At 49.5% G+C, this 17675-nt stretch overlaps 1 long non-coding RNA gene across 1 annotated transcript; it reads right to left on the bottom strand.

Annotated features, from left to right (window-relative positions):
- Positions 1-13885: 13885 nt before the first annotated feature.
- On the bottom strand, positions 13886-15231 carry LOC135060054 (uncharacterized). The gene is made up of 3 exons (XR_010246496.1): positions 14616-15231; positions 14344-14533; positions 13886-14054 (listed from the first exon to the last, which is right to left on the bottom strand). It is a non-coding gene; the product is annotated as an uncharacterized LOC135060054 (long non-coding RNA).
- Positions 15232-17675: the final 2444 nt, after the last annotated feature.

Here is a 17675-nt window from a genome sequence, read left to right as displayed (position 1 = left end):
TCTTAGCCGTCCTCAAGCCTGTGTTCCTCGATGTATCCTCTCTGGGTGTCCTCCGTGTCTCAGAAGCCGCGCACCTTGTCTGTAAATGCCGGTCTCCTAAACTCCCGTCCCGTCCTCTGACTTCCTGGTTCGCGCGTCACGTGCCGGGTCACGTGAGCGCGATGTGTGCGGAAGCGTCTCCTTCTCCAGCCGGAGAGAGGAGAATGTATGTGGCTTATTTATGCTGTGATCGCTTTCCTGATTGGTCCTTCCTCGGTGTCCCAATCTCTATTCTGATTGTGTACATAACACCCAATTCATGTACACAATCAAAACAGTCACACATCCAATCACTGACACCTAATCTGGATGATTGACATGTCCGCCTCCCAATCAGAATAGAGATTGGGACACCGAGGAAGGACCAATCAGGAAAGCGATCACAGCATAAATAAGCCACTGAACACCATATGGGTAACCCTAGAAAAAGGCATCAGTGCTGAAACGCGTTGGGACCCACAGACTTTACTACCGACATTGCCACATACATTCTCCTCTCTCCGGCTGGAGAAGGAGACGCTTCCGCACACATCGCGCTCACGTGACCCGGCACGTGACGCGCGAACCAGGAAGTCAGAGGACGGGACGGGAGTTTAGGAGACCGGCATTTACAGACAAGGTGCGCGGCTTCTGAGACACGGAGGACACCCAGAGAGGATACATCGAGGAACACAGGCTTGAGGACGGCTAAGAACTGGTCACCGGCGGCAGGTAGCACCTGCCCCCGGCGGTAAGTTTCATTACACAGTATATGACCACGCCACTCGTTGCCACACACGGAAGGGTCTGACAGGCGGGACGCCGCACTAGTCACACCATAAACTTAACCACAAACCTAACAATAGACACAGCATCAGAGGATACATAGGACCATCCACACCTATGGTAAAGGTGGCCCCTAGGGCATACCTAACATTTACCTGAGCTGTAGCTCCATCAGTATACCAATAGGAGGGTATACTCAGAGAAAGGGTAGTCTGCAAGACACACCTGATAAGTGGTGAACCAACCTGGGACATTCATTATTGACTATGGAATATTAATCCTATTACATCCAAATAAAATCCTATATTTCATTTACATCGAGTGATCATTACCACATCCCCTACAAATAGATACACAGAGAACACATCACTTCACACACCACCATCCACCTCTCCAATCAATCCAATCCCTCGCACACCCTTTACAGGTATTTTAGCCAGCCAAGGTGTTTTTATTGCTGCCTCAGGGCGCCCCCCCCCAGCGCCCTGCACCCTCAGTGACCGGAGTGTGAAGTGTGTATGAGGAGCAATGGCGCACAGCTGCAGTGCTGTGCGCTACCTTGGTGAAGACAGGATGTCTTCATGCCGCCGATTTTCCGGACCATCTTCTTGCTTCTGGCTCTGTAAGGGGGACGGCGGCGCGGCTCCGGGACCGAACATCAAGGCTGGGCCTGCGGTCGATCCCTCTGGAGCTAATGGTGTCCAGTAGCCTAAGAAGCCCAATCCGGCTGCAAGCAGGCGAGTTCGCTTCTTCTCCCCTTAGTCCCTCGCTGCAGTGAGCCCGTTGCCAGCAGGTCTCACTGAAAATAACAAATTCTAAGACTATAACTTTCTAAGAGCTCAGGAGAGCCCCTAGTGTGCATCCAACCTCGGCCGGGCACGAAATCTAACTGAGGCTTGGAGGAGGGTCATGGTGGGAGGAGCCAGTGCACACCAGGTAGTCTAAGATCTTTCTGGAGTGCCCAGCCTCCTTCGGAGCCCGCTATTCCCCATGGTCCTTACGGAGTTCCCAGCATCCACTAGGACGTCAGAGAAATAAGAATTTACTCACCGGTAATTCTATTTCTCGTAGTCCGTACTGGATGCTGGGTACTCCGTAAGGACCATGGGGTATAGACAGGCTCCGCAGGAGACTGGGCACTCTTAAAAGAAAGATTAGGTACTATATCTGGTGTGCACTGGCTCCTCCCTCTATGCCCCTCCTCCAGACCTCAGTTAGGGAAACTGTGCCCGGAAGAGCTGACATTACTAGGAAAGGATTTGGAATCCAGGGTAAGACTCATACCAGCCACACCAATCACACTGTACAACTCGTGATAACTATACCCAGTTAACAGTATGAACAATAACTGAGCCTCTCTCAACAGATGGTTCATACAATAACCCTTTAGTTAAGCAATAACTATATACATGTATTGCAGAGAGTCCGCACTTGGGACGTGCTCCCAGCATCCACTACGGACTACGAGAAATAGAATTACCGGTGAGTAAATTCTTATTTTCTCTGACGTCCTAGTGGATGCTGGGTACTCCGTAAGGACCATGGGGATTATACCAAAGCTCCCAAACGGGTGGGAGAGTGCGGATGACTGCAGCACCGAATGAGCAAACTCAAGGTCCTCCTCAGCCAGGGTATCAAACTTGTAGAATTTTGCAAAAGTGTTTGAACCCGACCAAGTAGCAGCTCGGCAAAGTTGTAAAGCCGAGACCCCTCGGGCAGCCGCCCAAGAAGAGCCCACCTTCCTCGTGGAATGGGCTTTTACTGATTTAGGATGCGGCAGTCCAGCCGCAGAATGTGCAAGCTGAATGGTGCTACAGATCCAGCGAGCAATAGTCTGCTTTGAAGCAGGAGCACCCAGCTTGTTGGGTGCATGCAGGATAAATAGGGAGTCAGTTTTTCTGACTCTAGCCGTCCTGGAAACATAAAGTTTCAGGGCCCGGACTACGTCCAGCAACTTGGAATCCTCCAAGTCCCTAGTAGCCGCAGGCACCACAATAGGTTGGTTCAAATGAAAAGATGATGCCACCTTAGGGAGAAATTAGGGAAGAGTCCTCCATTCTGCCCTTTCCATATGGAAGATCAGATATGGGCTTTTACATGACAAAGCCGCCAATTCTGACACACGCCTAGTCCAAGCTAAGGCCAAAAGCATGACCACTTTCCACGTGAGATATTTTAGCTCCACGGTCTTAAGTGGCTCAAACCAGTGGGACTTTAGGAATCCAACACACGTTAAGATCCCAAGGTGCCACTGGAGGCACAAAAGGGGCTGAATATGGAGCACCCCTGTAACAACGTCCGAACTTCAGGCAGTGAAGCCAGTTCTTTTTTAGAGAAAAAGGGATAGGGCCGAAATCTTGGCCTTTATGGATCCTAATTTTAGGCCCATAGTCACTCCTGACTGTAGGAAGTGCAGGAATCGACCCCCCTGGAATTCCTCTGTAGGGCCTTCCCGGCCACACACCAAGCAACCTATTTTCGCCATATACAGTGAAAAAGTCTTGCTGTCACGTCTTTCCTAGCCTTTATCAGCGTAGGAATAACTGCATCCGGAATGCCCTTTTCCGCTAGGATCCGGCGTTCAACCGCCATGCCGTCCAACGCAGCCGCGGTAAGTCTTGGATCAGACAGGGTCCCTGTTGCAACATGTCCTGACTGAGAGGCAGAGGCCATGGGTCCTCTGAGAGCATTTCTTGCAGTTCCGGGTACCGAGTCCTTCTTGGCCAATCCGGAGCAAAGAATATTTTTGACACTCCTCCGTTTATTACAATTCTCAGCCCTTGGGTCTGAGAGGAAGAGGAGGGAATATATAGACCGACTGGAACACCCACGGTGTTACTAGTGCGACCACAGCTATCACCTGAGAGTCCCTTGACCCAGCGTAAAAACCTTTTTTTATCTTTTTATTGAGGTGGGACGCCACCTGAGGCAGTTTCCATCAATTTGCAAAACTGCGTGAAGACTTCCTGATGAAGTCACCACTTTCCCGGGTGGAGGTCGTGTCCACTCCCGGAATGAACACTGCTGACAGTGCGCTTACTTGATTCTCCGCCCAGCAAAGAATTCTGGTGGCTTCTACCCTCGCCACCCTGCTCCTTGTGCCGCTCTGGCGGTTTACATGAGCCCCTGCGGTCTGACTGGATCAGAACCGGTTGGTCGCGAAGCAGGAACTCCGCTTGACTTAGGGCGTTGTATATGGCCCTTAGTTCCAGGATATTGATGTGAAGGCAAGTCTGTTGGCTTGACCACAAACCTTGGAATTTTCTTCCCTGTGTAACTGCCCCCCACCCTCGGAGGCTTGCATCCGTGGTCACCAGGACCCAGTCCTGAATGCCGAATCTGCGGCCCTCGAGAAGGTGAGCACTCCGCAGCCACCACAGGAGAGACACCCTGGCCCAGGGGGATAGGGTGATTAACCGATGCATCTGAAGATGTGATCCGGACCACTTGTCCAGTAAGTTCCATTGTCCTTGCATGGAACCAGCCGAAGGGGATGGCCTCGTATGATGCCATCATCCTTCCCAGGACTCAAGTGCAGTGATGCACTGACACCTGTTTTGGTTTTCAATGGATTCCTGACCAGTGTCATGAGCTCCTGAGCTCTATCGGGAGATAAACCCTCTTCTGGTCTGTGTCTAGGATCATGCCTAGGCGAGGCAGATGAGCTGTAGGAACCAACTGCGACTTTGGAATATATAGAATCCAGTCGTGTTGCCATTTCACTTCCAGAGAAGGTGATACCCTGTCCAGCAACTGCTCTCTTGATCTCGCTTTTATGAGGAGATCATCCAAGTATGTGATAATAATGACACCTTGCTTCCGCAGGAGCACCATCATATCCGCCATTACCTTGGTGAAATTGGTAATGACAATCCCGTACCGCAATTCTGAGGTACGCCTGATGGGGTGGATAAATGGGGACACGAAGGTATGCATCCCTTATGTCCCGATTCATTTCAGGCATGCAATGACCGCTCTTAGCGATTCCATCTTGAACCTGAACCTTTTCAGGTATATGTTCAGGGATTTTAATTCAATATGGGTCTAACCGAACCGTCTGGTTTCGGGATTATAACATGGTCGAATAATAACACCATCTTGTTGAAGGAGGGGACCCTTGACCACCACCTGTTGAAGATACAATTTACGAATTGCAGTTAACACTGGCTCCCTCTCTTGGGGGGAAGCCCGCCGGGTCCTCGGTGAGGGGGCATCTTCTCACAGTCCAGCCTGTATCCCTGCGATACAATTTCTATTGCCCAGGGATCTAACAGGGAGTGAACCCACTTGTGGCTGAACTTACGAAGGCGTGTCCCCACCGGGCCTAGCTCCGCCTGTGGAGCCCCAGCGACATGCGGTGGATTTTTGTAGAGGCCGGGGAGGACTTCTGTTCCTGGGGACTAGCTGTGTTGTACAGCTTCTTTCCTCTGCCCCCGGCTCTGACAAGAAAGGACGCACCTCAGACTTTCTTGTTTCTTTATTCGAAAAGCTGCATTTAATAATGTCGTGCTTTCCTAGGCTGTGCAGGAAAATAAGGCAAAATATCAGAATTACCAGCTATAACTGTGGAGACCAGTCCCGAGAACCTTTCTCCACACAATCCTCAGCCTTCCATATGCCTCTTAAGTCGGCATCATCTGTCCAATGTATATTCTACAGGACACGTCAAGCAGAAATCGACATAGCTTTTGTCTCTAGGACCCAGTATACTCATGTCCCTTTGGGCATGCTTTATAATTATATATCTATCACTTAAGACAGCATCTTAAAATATTTATATGCATACTAGGGTCTCAATCTCTGCTGATAAGGTACCTGTCCACGCTGCCACAGCGCTATAAACCCATACCGACACAATCGCCGGTCTGGGTAGTATACTAGAATGTGCACGCTATCTGCAGGATCCCTGAGAATAGCTAGTGCAAACAGGACACCCAAGGGGAAGATTCTCAACACATCCTGGCCCTAGTGGGGAAAGGATACAGCCTGAGAATTCTCTTGTGGGAAGCTGCCGTCTCTTGTCTGGAGATTCCCGTTCTTTTTCCTCATGAGGAGGGAAATTTACCTCAGCATTCTTCCCCTTAACATGTGTACTCTCGTGTCAGGGACAGATGAGTCATCAGTGATATGCAAATCATCTTTTATTCCAATAATCATATATTGAATATCTTTTAGCCCTCTTGGCTGTAACTTTGCATTATCGTAGTCGACAGTGGAGTTAAACTCCGTGTCGATACTTTGTTATTTTGGATAGTGAACATAGAGAGACTCTGAAGGACTCTGTGACATAGGGACAGACCAGGGTAGATTTCCTTTCTGTTCCCTAACCTTTTGTGCAATAATTTTACCTCAGCACTTAGACATATCCAAACAGGTGTCGGCGTTGTTGACGGAGACACCCTCCCACACACTTATCCGCTCTATCACCTCCTTAGAGGAGCCTTTTACCTCAGACATGTCGACACACGCGTACCGACACACCACACACACAGGGGATGCTCTATTTGAAGACAGTTCCCCCACCAGGCCCTTTGGAGAGAGAGAGAGAGTATGCCAGCACACACCACAGCGCTATATAATACAGGGATGTACACTATACTGAGTGATTTTTCCCCTATAGCAGCTTATATACACAGTTTTGCGCCTAAATTTATGTGCCCCCCACTCTCTTTTTTACCCTTTGTGTACCAGGATACTGCAGGGGAGAGCCTGGGGAGCTTCCTTCCAGCTGAGCTGTGAAAAGAAAATGGCGCCGGTGTGCTGAGGAAGAAGGCCCGGCCCCCTCAGCGGCGGGCTTCTGTCCTTTTATGTACTTTAATGGCGGGGGTTAATGCACATATACAGTTTATCAGACTGTATTATGTGCTTTTCGCCAAGTAAGGTAATCTAATTGCTGCCCAGGGCGCCCCCCGCCCCCCCAGCGCCCTGAACCCATCAGTGACCGGAGTGTGTGGTGTGCTAAGGAAGCAATGGCGCACAGCTGCAGTGCTGTGCGCTACCTTAATGAAGACCGGAGTCTTCAGCCGCCGATTTTCAACTTCTCTTCGTTCTTCTGGCTCTGCAAGGGGGACGGCGGCGCAGTGTCCAGTAGCCTTAGAAGCCCAAGCTAGCTGCAAGCAGGTAGGTTCGCTTCTCTCCCCTCAGTCCCACGTAGCAGTGAGTCTGTTGCCAGCAGATCTCACTGAAAATAAAAAACCTAACAAATACTTTCTTTTCTAGGAAGCTCAGGAGAGCCCCTAGGGTGCATCCAGCTCTGGCCGGGCACAGATACTAACTGAGGTCTGGAGGAGGGGCATAGAGGGAGGAGCCAGTGCACACCAGATATAGTACCTAATCTTTCTTTTAAGAGTGCCCAGTCTCCTGCGGAGCCCGTCTATACCCCATGGTCCTTACGGAGTACCCAGCATCCACTAGGACGTCAGAGAAAACGGCCCACGGCGGGTCATTATTTGCCCCCGTTGCCACCGTCCCACTGGGTGGCAAGGAGCCTCCAGAACCAGAGCCCAAAACTGCTATGTTCTCCTCATAGGTATCTGCTGCTTCAGCAACACCGGCAGTGTGTTCAGCCCCAGAACCGTTACCCTCAGAAGCAGACATTATATAACTAGCAGTATCAAGTAACACAGTACAATTTGTCAGCAGCACAATACCTCTAGCCCAAACCCCTGCGCAGTTTAGTCAGCACCAGCAAAGATAAAGGAGAGATATGGTGACTAAATCAGAGAAAAATACGTAATACAGTATATCTTTGTGAAAATCCTATATTAGATAAAACCTGATGCATCAAGCCCCCTCAGGTTATAGAATATAGGGATAGCAGGTTGAGTGAAAGACACGAAATGGACACCACTCAGCTATCAAATGCACACACAAATAGGTCACAGTCTGTACAATGCAGAGGTTATTACTAACAATAATACTGTACTGGACTAGCTTACACAGCTATATAACAATAGATATAACAGTACACAGTAAGAACTGGATGTATCTCACAGGGTAATTGTACTAGGAAACCCTGACTAAGTGCACTCTTTCTTAACTAACACTGACTAAAAAAGGCAGGTAGAATACTTAAGTGTCTTGTAAAGTCACAGCACTGACAACCAGGCAGCTTTACATAGGAGGATTTGCCCAAGCATTCCCAGGAACAGTGAGCTGAGGGATAATGGCGCCTCAGACACTGCCAGGGAGTGAGGAAGAGACAGATATGCAGCTCCAGGGTGGGAACATTTGCAGAAAATGGCGCCCTGGGGCTGGGGGAGGGGCTTCAGGTCTAAGCTCTATCCCCCTGCTGGCAAAACCACCGGGTACTGCGGGCTAATAAAGCGGTTTATAGAGAAAACCTAAACTGTCCCATGCCCTGGTGATCTAGTGGGATCGCCTGTACTGCCACAGTGTCCTCCGCCAGCGCGCGCGCGGCCCGCCTCCCATTGACCGAGCCGGATCGCGATAAAGACCGGGTCCCGCAAGCGGGACCCACTTACCACCTCCCGAAGCACGGCCACGCGATCCCGGAGAGCCCCCGTCGTGTGTGCCTGACAAGAATAAAACCGGAGCCTCCTGCTGTAGTTACCCGGCAACCAGGGCTCGGGAGTGTACAGCGCCGCTGGGGAGAGCCGGAGCTGCAGCCGTGAATGTCCACTGACATGTAACACTGCTGCTGCCCTTGAAGTCTTCACTTTTTTCCTCAGAAAAAGCTCTTAGGGCTGCCTGGAGCAGCCCCTCTGTTAAGTGACTGCTACTGCAGCACCAACTACAAAAACTGAGATCCTGTGCAGGTAGGCGGGGTGATATAGGAGGCGGCGCTATGCATTCTGGGAACAGTCAAAGCTTTGAGCATGTTGGTGCCTCGGATCAGGATCCTAATCTACACCATTGTCCATCCCTTGTGGAGCCCAGTGTACCCCGCAGCAGAAATGCAGTTTTTCCGACTTTCTGGATTAATTGCATATACCCCTATAGCTTTTCCAGCTACCATTTGGAGTTGGACTGCAAAAGTGTTCTCTGTCCCTTCCCTCCATCCATTGTTCTTAACTGAACATTACACCCCATTATGCTCTCTCAGAGATCGGTTCCGTCTCCCTTCCCGAAGTTTTTATTAGTATTACAATTGCATCATTTTTTTACTTGCACTTTTACTTTAGGTAGGACTACTTACAGTATGCTATTGGAATCTTTGTTCCCTCTGTTCTCCAACCAAGGGACTGTTATCTGCTATCTAGGAAAGATGTTACAAAACTAGCAGCCGGGATCCTGGCAGTCACAATACCGACGCTGGAATCCTGACGGGGGTGAAATGCCGCCGGAATACAAGACAAGATGTTCTCCCTCTGTGGGTGTCCACAACACCCATAGAGGAAGAATATAACCTGTGGAAAGCGCAGCGAGCCCCCAAGGGGCTTTCTAGCGCTCACCCTACTGCCGGCATTCTGGAGGACGAGATCCTGCTGTCGAGATCATGACAGCCAGGCTCCTATCCGCCGGCAAACTACATATCCCACTATCTATTGACTTACTGTCTTATGGTGCTTCTCCACTGGCATCTCATGAGGTGGTATGGGAGCAAGACACAGGGGAGACATTGGGAGTAGAGACTAGAGTCAAACTAATTTAGTGTCATCTGTACTGTCTGTTTGCCATTGTGAAAATTCACTGAAAATCTACTTGCATTTGTATATGGTACTGAAAACCTAAATAGTCTCCGCATCAGGGTTATGTTGGCGTGGGTTTCGGCAAGGACACTCTGCGCCACATATTTTGGTCTCGTCTGAAACTGTTTTCTATATGGACTAGGGTACATCAACTCAATACTCTGATCACAAACATCACCATACCTGCTTAACCAACTTAGGGGTATGTGCAATTCTGGCCAAATTGCATATTTTTTTTCGTCCATTTTAGGATGCGACTGTACTCGACAGCCGAAACCCTCCGCCCGGGACCATGAATCTGACATATGCAATGCAAAACGCATTCGACACTCCCCTTGTCGAACAACGGACCAATCGTCGAGTAGTGGGCGTCCTGGATTCGACTTCCCGCCGTTTTAATCCCTTTATAGGGCTTGTTTGCTGCATGCTCAGCAGCCATTTTGTGAACCTGCAGAGTGGAGTGGAGGAGCTGCAGAGCTAGCAAATTGGTGTTGTTTGCTGTGGTATCGTTTGGACACCCAGCAGGCTTTAATCCAGGACGGACAGGAGGATACCTGTTACCCCGGAGGAGAGTCGTTTTTGGAGCGATTTCTACATTTGTAGGTAAGTACACATGTGGTCAGGCGTTGCATGTATGTGTTTGTGTAGTGTGTGTGTGGGGGGGGGGGGGGGTGTCATGAGGTGTACATGTGGCATTGCTTTGGGGTATGTATATGTGTGCAGGTATGTGTATGTAGCTCCTGCTTGTATTGCTGCATGTTTTTTTGGGAGTTGTTTGTTTAGGGGTAGTTTTTCACATTTTTTTTTCTTTTTCCCATAAAGTGTTTTTTGGGTCATGCTTTTGCATTGGTGTACCTCCAGCATGTGCAGGAATGCTTTTTGGCTTGTTTGGGGTGATTTTAGAGTGTGTCGGTATCCGACATGTGGTCGACATGTGATGTCGTTTGTTCCCAAAACATGTTTTTTTGCTCATATTTTAGCACTGGTGCATGCCTGCACATGCTGGAGGTACTTTTTGGCCTGTTTGGGCTGACTTTTACCGTGTCGGTATCTGCCATGTGGCCGACATGTTGTGTAGTTTGTTTCCAAAACATGTTTTTTGCTCCTAGTTTAGCACTGGTTGACCACCAGCATGTGCAAGGATGCTTGTACGGGGGTTTTGGCTTGTTTGGCCGTGGTTTTTTTTTCAAATTTTCAAATTTTTTTGTTTGGTCCTGCTTGAGCACTGGGGTCCCAGCAGCATGACGTGTGGTTGCATGTAATTTTGTAATGTGTGTTAAATTTGTCAAAATATTTTTTTTTCTTTTTACAACAGAGATGTCCAGGGATAAGCGGCCCCGATAACCGCCGGAGCACCAGAAACTGCATGAAGCAGTACAGTGATTGCCGCAGACAGACCAAGAAGAAGATGGGGATTCAGCACCGACATGAGACAGCTATGGGAGGTGGTCCGGCTCTCAATCTGAAGTGGCTACCCTGGGAGGAAGTTATTAAAAGGCGCATGAACCCTGCCATGGTCCAAGGAGTTCGCGGAGGTGTGGACTCTAGCCGTCCTGCTGGCTTTCCCGAGGAGGAAGAACCGCTCGGAAGACGGCGGGAGACAACTAGTCCAAAAGAAGGCCTGATGGTAAGAATACATTCAGATGAGCTGCACTAATCTTTTTTTTTAATTTTTTTTAATTTGCTAATGTGTTTGTTCTTTTTCCCCAGACACGCCTGCCCAGAGGACATCACCTGCGTGCAGGACATCGGCAGCAGCGCGCGGACCATCACCTGCGCAGCAGGCATCGGCAGCAGCGCGCGGACCATCACCTGCACAGCAAGCATCACCTGCGCGCCACATATCATCAGCGCGCAGCAAGTCACCTGCGCGCCACACATCGTCAGCGCGAAGACATCAGCGCACAGAACGTCACCTGTGCGCCAGACACAGTCGGCGACCACACCACCAGCTGGGCGCCAAAGTACATCTCCTGCGCGCAGGCCATCACCAGATCGTCATCTCTCCAGGAGCTCTGGGACTGTGACCGAAGAACCTCAACAAGACACTACCCTTGTGGACCCATCACCCGAACTGTTTGAGTCTACAGGGTTAACGGACGAGACTTTTCTTGGGTTTGAAGACAGTCGTGCTGAAGTATCCAGCCAGACCCTTGAAAAGTCTCCAGAATTGAGGACAAGTGAAGTTCCTGGAGCAGCGGCACCACCGGATGGAGAAGGTTTTTTTGGGGGGAGGGGGGAATGGGAGGGGTGGGTGGGCGACATTTTTGTATAGTTTATTAACTTTAATTTTTTGCTTTCTTTTACAAACAGAGGTGCCACGGACCAGCAGCGGACTTGCGTCGGGGATTGGTTCCTTCTTCAGGCAAAATCTCCTACAGCAGGTCTGGCCAAACCGGTCCTCGAGATCTACCAACAGTTCATGTTTTCCAGGCCTCCTGGAGATCTGTAGAATTGTCAGTTAGGAATGAATGCAGCACATCTTAATTAGTAATGACTACACCTATGCACCAGCTAGGTGGCCTGGAAAATGTGAACTGCTGGTATATCTCGAGGACCGGTTTGGCCAGCCCTGTCCTACAAGATTCGTCGGACGACGAGGTGGAAGTGCAGCAGCCCGCTGTTTCTACATCCCTGTGTGAGTAAATATTGAATTGTGAGCCTTCAAACAAATGTATGAATGTGTATACTAATTTCTAATTTTCTTTTCAGCTGCACAAATGCAATTGGTGGCAGACGTACAGGAAGGGCAGGATCCCTCAAATGTTCAGAGGGTACACACCCTGGCAGCAGAGATGAGTGCCCGCCAGGATACCTACACGAATGTCATTGAAACCAGACTGGACGCCATTGAGAAGATAATGGAGAAGATGGCAAACGGTCTGGTTGAAATGCAAAAGGCTCATGCCGACAGCACGGCAGAAACGCAAAAGACCAGACGAGAAGATCACAGGGAGACTATGGACATCCTTCACGTTCTGGCCACATCCATCAACCGGCTGGTGGATAACACATCATGCCTGGCACATAGTGTTGACAACATGTCGGAGAGCCAACGACATTCGGCATCCAGCCAACAGATCATCGCAACCACACTGCAGATTATGTACGATAAGCTCCCAGAGCCAGCTCATCAACACGCTGGTGAACCACCACTTCCGCCATCACAAGCCACACGGACGCCTCCTTCCCTTCCTCCACCACTATCCTGGTATAGATGGTCACAGCTGTACCAAGGATATACAGGGATGTACCCCACCCACCAGATGCCTCCACCACCGGCCGCATCATCTACACCTGCACGGCCACCGAGGCCAAGTCAACACACTCCCCAGCCGCCCAGGGCATCAACGCCCCATCAGGAGGAAGAAGAGGATCCGGACGGACAACCACCATAAGCCCGGTCGTATTGTTTTATTATTTACTCTTATGTTTCCCTTTCTCCTCCTCCCATTAGTTTTTTTTCTTTTCTTAATAATGTTATGTTTATGTTGGGCTCCCCCACTCTCGACTGGATACTACCAAGGAGTTTTATGTCTAGGCATACATGCGCGGGCATGTATGCGGGCGCGTGTAGTAACGGATGAAAGCTCCTTGTGGCTACATGTATGATGGGCCAAAGAGCTATTCTGATCCCACTTTTTTTTTTCTTTTACTAAAAAACTCCTTTTTGTATTGGTGTACAATAGGCTTTCACTGTTGCGTGAATTTACTATTCACTAGTGTTTATTTTTGGCTTATTCATAGGATTGGGTGTAAAATTGAAGTGGACGGCGTAGTTCGTGTTGTGCATACCAAGGTGAGTAAAGCAATGTTTCAATGTATACATTCAAGAAACTTTGGACCGCCTGCCCTTGTGGAACCACACAGCACAGCAATGGGTCATGCTGGGCTGTATGGTTCCACAAGTGCAGGCATGTCAAAGTGCTGACCACTGACACCACTATTCCACTTTGGACCGCCTGCCCTTGTGGAACCACACAGCCCAGCAATGGGTCATGCAGGCTATGTGGTTCCACAAGTGCAGGCATGTCAAAGTGCTGACCACTGACACCACTATTCCACTTTGGACCGCCTGCCCTTGTGGAACTACACAGCCCAGCAATGGGTCATGCTGGGCTGTGTGGTTCCACAAGTGCAGGCGTGTCAAAGTGCTGACCACTGACACCACTATTCCACTTTGGACCGCCTGCCCTTGTGGAACCACACAGCCCAGCAATGGGTCATGCTGGATTGTGTGGTTCCACAAATGTTCTTGGGAAAGGAATGAACATGACATCATTAGTGTCTTTACTTAATATGGTTTTTTTTTCCCACAGATATCTACACAAGAAAAAAATGTAAAGAAGAACAAACACTACTTTTTTTGTTTTATTCCATTTTATTTTTTATTCCAAAATAAAATACAATTATATTTCTTCAATAAATTTTTAAAATGAGAAGTTTTGTGTGGTTTTTCTTTAAATTATTAGTAAATAAAATGTAATATACGAGATGCAGAGGTATTGTGTTAGGTCGCCCATGGTACAGCAGGGGAACTGTCTTGTCCCTATTCATCGATGATGATTCAAGCAACTTTGGAAGGATACTCCGCAAGACCTGTGGAAAAGAATAGTATGAGGTTCCAGCTATTGGTAATAGTGTCACCATTCTATGGAAAAGAAAAGGTACAAGCAACACTTTGACACAAGCAGGTTACAGCGGGCTTTGTCCCAAATGCAGCCCTCCGGCACTTGAGTAACTACACATCCAAACATTCCCTGACACAGTGTAAGCATTGGTGTATCAGGGCATGATTGGATGTGCAGTTTTGCAAATGCCGGAGGGCTTCACTTTGGACATGCCGGGGTGACTTGGACAGGAGGGAGTTTTGGGCAATACATCTCACCTGAGGGGGGTTGTCTGCTACATGGCGGAGGTTCAGGTCCACATCACAAGTAGGTCGCCCATGGTAGAGATGGATAAACGGGTCCAATATTTGCAGCAACCCAACAGGAAAAAACAGGGGGTAACAGGTCGTCAACAGGACGAAACTTTGAAAACAGGCCTGGGAAGGTGCGTCAACAGGACGTAAAACTCTGAAATACATAAAAAGATATTTTTTTTAGAATATTACAATCTCAGTTAACACGATAATACAAATGTTACAAGTATACTCACAGGCAGTGGAGAAAAAGCTTTGGATCAATGTCCGTCGGGAATCATCTCCTTCGTCCATACCCACCGGTAGAGCAGAAGAACGGTTCCCGCGTCGGAAAGCACTGCGACGAAGAGTCACCGGCAAACGGTTTGCGACACATATGTTGTGTAAAATACAACATGCATTTACCATGCTGCAAACCTTCGCGGGTGAGTACAAAAGAGCACCACCGGAAGTGTCTAAACATCTAAACCGGCTTTTAAGTACACCGAAGGCTCGCTCAATTACTTGCCTCGATGCTTTGTGTGTCTCTTGGTAACGTTTTTCTGCTCTACCAACAGGATTAGACAATGGGGTCAAGAGCCACGATTTGTTGGGATAACCCGCATCGCCTATGGAAATGAAAAAAATGGTGGGAAATATAAAAAATAAAAATAAAATAAACACAATTAAAATAAATACCTAACAGCCAGCCACCCGGCATGTTTCCCGTTTCGAAATTGTCAAACAGCGATGACTGACTTAGGATGAAGGAGTCGTGAGACGATCCAGGAAATCCCACAAAAATTTCATTTTGACATCACAGACCGCCTGTATATTCATGGAATGGAAATGTTTTCGGTTCCGAAAACATTCTTCCGAATTCCATGGCGGTCTGATCTGCACGTGGGTACAGTCAATCGCGCCCAGAACATTGGGAAAATTGTATTTGGTAAAAAACCCTAATTTGATCTCACGACATCCGCTGTCCGTATCTGGAAATGTGATGAACTGGATCGTCAATTTGCGGAAAGCCATAATGACCTGGGTTATACAGCGCGACAGTGTCGACTGTGAAAAAACGCATGTTTGAGACAAAATAGGCTGGAATGTGCCTGACGCCAAAAAATGTAACGTAGCCAGCAGTTTCTGGAAACTGCTGACTGCGCGATTGGTCCGTGCCCGAGGTTCCAGGTCGGCCTTCAACAGAGCGTACAGCGAATATATGTCGCGAGTCGATAAGCGATAATTTTGAATCACCTCGAACTCGCTGAGATCCTCCAGTTCACGCCTAGTGCGATACTGGCGTGGACGTGGAAATGAAACACGCAATACTGACTCACCCAATGCAGACATTTGCTGACCTTGATCCTGATGTTCAGCAGCCCTTTCTTCCTCCATGCTTGCAGCCAGCATGATCACCACAATCTGGCCAGAAAAAGGCTCCATTATTGTAGTCCGTACAAAAACAGGATATAAATGTGTTAAAACGCAGGGGTATTGTCCTAAAAAAACGATTCCACAAGAGAGCTGACTGTAATGGCTGCTCGTCTCCCTGAAGTCTCAAACCCGGGAGTGAGGATAGAGGAGGGGCTTTGCAGAAGTGTATCCTGGGTAAAACTGTGGAATCATGGGTACATTTCCCTCAGCAGAGTGAAGAAAAAAATTATTTAAAAAAAAATCAATTAAAAACTACTTGTGAGTCGGGGGCGTGGCTTCGGCGGACATGGAGTAGCACACAGACTGTGTGGCTCTCCAGCTTTATCATCCGACTTCTACATCCTGTGTCCCCCCTTGGGTCTGCAGATTGCCCCAGTGCAGATGTGAGGCTGTGGAGGGACCTCTGTGTTCATTTGGGAGCCGCGGGCTGCTCTCCCGCTGTAGCCGGACTGTTTCTCTGCTCGGGGCGCCGGAGCCTGCTACACCACGTGGGACGCTGCTCTCCCGTCCTCCCGCGCTGCCGCTCTAAGCGCTGCCCGTGCCCGCTCCTGCTGCCGCCGCTGTGTAGAGCCAAGACGCCGGGGGCCCTGTTAAGAGCTCTGCTTGTGCCCAGAGGAGAGGCTGATAAATCCTCTGCTACGGTGCTGCCGCGGGTCCTGCCGCCGATCCCTTGATTTACCGCTGAGGCTCCTGCTCCCTTGCCTGTCTCCTGGGGAACCACTTACACCGTTGGGGGGAACAGGGTGCACCTTGGGGGACCTGTGGGAGAGCTTCCCTGCCTCTAGACCTGGGATAACAGTGTATGCTGGCTGCGTGTGGCTCCTCTGCTGGGTTGCCATATTACCCTAGCACACTGTGCAGCTTGCTTTACACGCTCTCTCCTGGTGACCCTCTGCAATTGTTATTGTGGGTTGCATCTGGATGATCTGCAGCTAGACGGAGTTGATACATCTCCATAGGCAGCCTTTGGACAGTACTGATATACTACGTGTCCATAGGGTAGCAGCTGGACATTTTGATATACCATACTATATATTTTCACCCATAGCAGCTGGACGACTTTGATATACTATATTCCCCTACTCTCTGCCATCGGCTTGGCTATAATGGTCAAACCTCATCAATCTGCCGCGGCTGCGGCGAAGCTAGAGAAATTTGCTAGAAATCCTCCGACACGTTCCCAGCCGGGAGGGGGGGTACAGTCGACTTCATCGCCACCCTCTCCGTCAACTAGCTCCTCGTCGGTGGAGGCTACAGATGCCGCTTTGCAGAAGGTGCTGGATGCGGTTACGGCCAGCGAAGCCCGCTTGGCCGACAGGATCGGTCAGGTCCATTATACACCAAGACCTTCAGCGGGTGCGAGAGAGGGTCGGTGAGGTTGAGACACGCATATCCACACTGGAGGACACGGTTACGCCACTTGGTAGACGTACTTCTGCTCTGGAGTCACAGATGTCGGAGGTACATAGAAAGATGACGGATATGGAGGTAAGATTGCGACGGAACAATGTCCGCTTTGTTGGTCTCCCTGAGAAAGAGGAGGGTGCCTCCCCCGAGAAATTTCTTGAGAAATGGCTGCTGGATGAGTTCGGAGTGGAGGAGTTCACCTCACATTTTGCGCCCTTTGCCTCCGGGGGCACCCCCCCCCCGTACGTTTATTGCCAAGCTACTTCACTACCGGGATAGGGACGTGATTCTGAAACTGGCCCGTACTAAGGGCCCCCTCAAGAGGAACGGCTCTCCGATCTCAGTCTTTCCGGATTTTGCTATTGACGTTCAGAAGGATAGAGCTCAGTTTGTCCCTGTGAAACGCAGGCTGCGTGAACTGAACCTCCCCTATGCTATGCTCTTCCCGTCTAAACTGCGGGTAGTCTCTGATG

The sequence above is a fragment of the Pseudophryne corroboree genome, chromosome 1 (assembly GCF_028390025.1).
Source record: "Pseudophryne corroboree isolate aPseCor3 chromosome 1, aPseCor3.hap2, whole genome shotgun sequence".
NCBI lineage: Eukaryota > Metazoa > Chordata > Amphibia > Anura > Myobatrachidae > Pseudophryne > Pseudophryne corroboree.
This window is presented reverse-complemented; position numbering and strand designations above follow the sequence as displayed.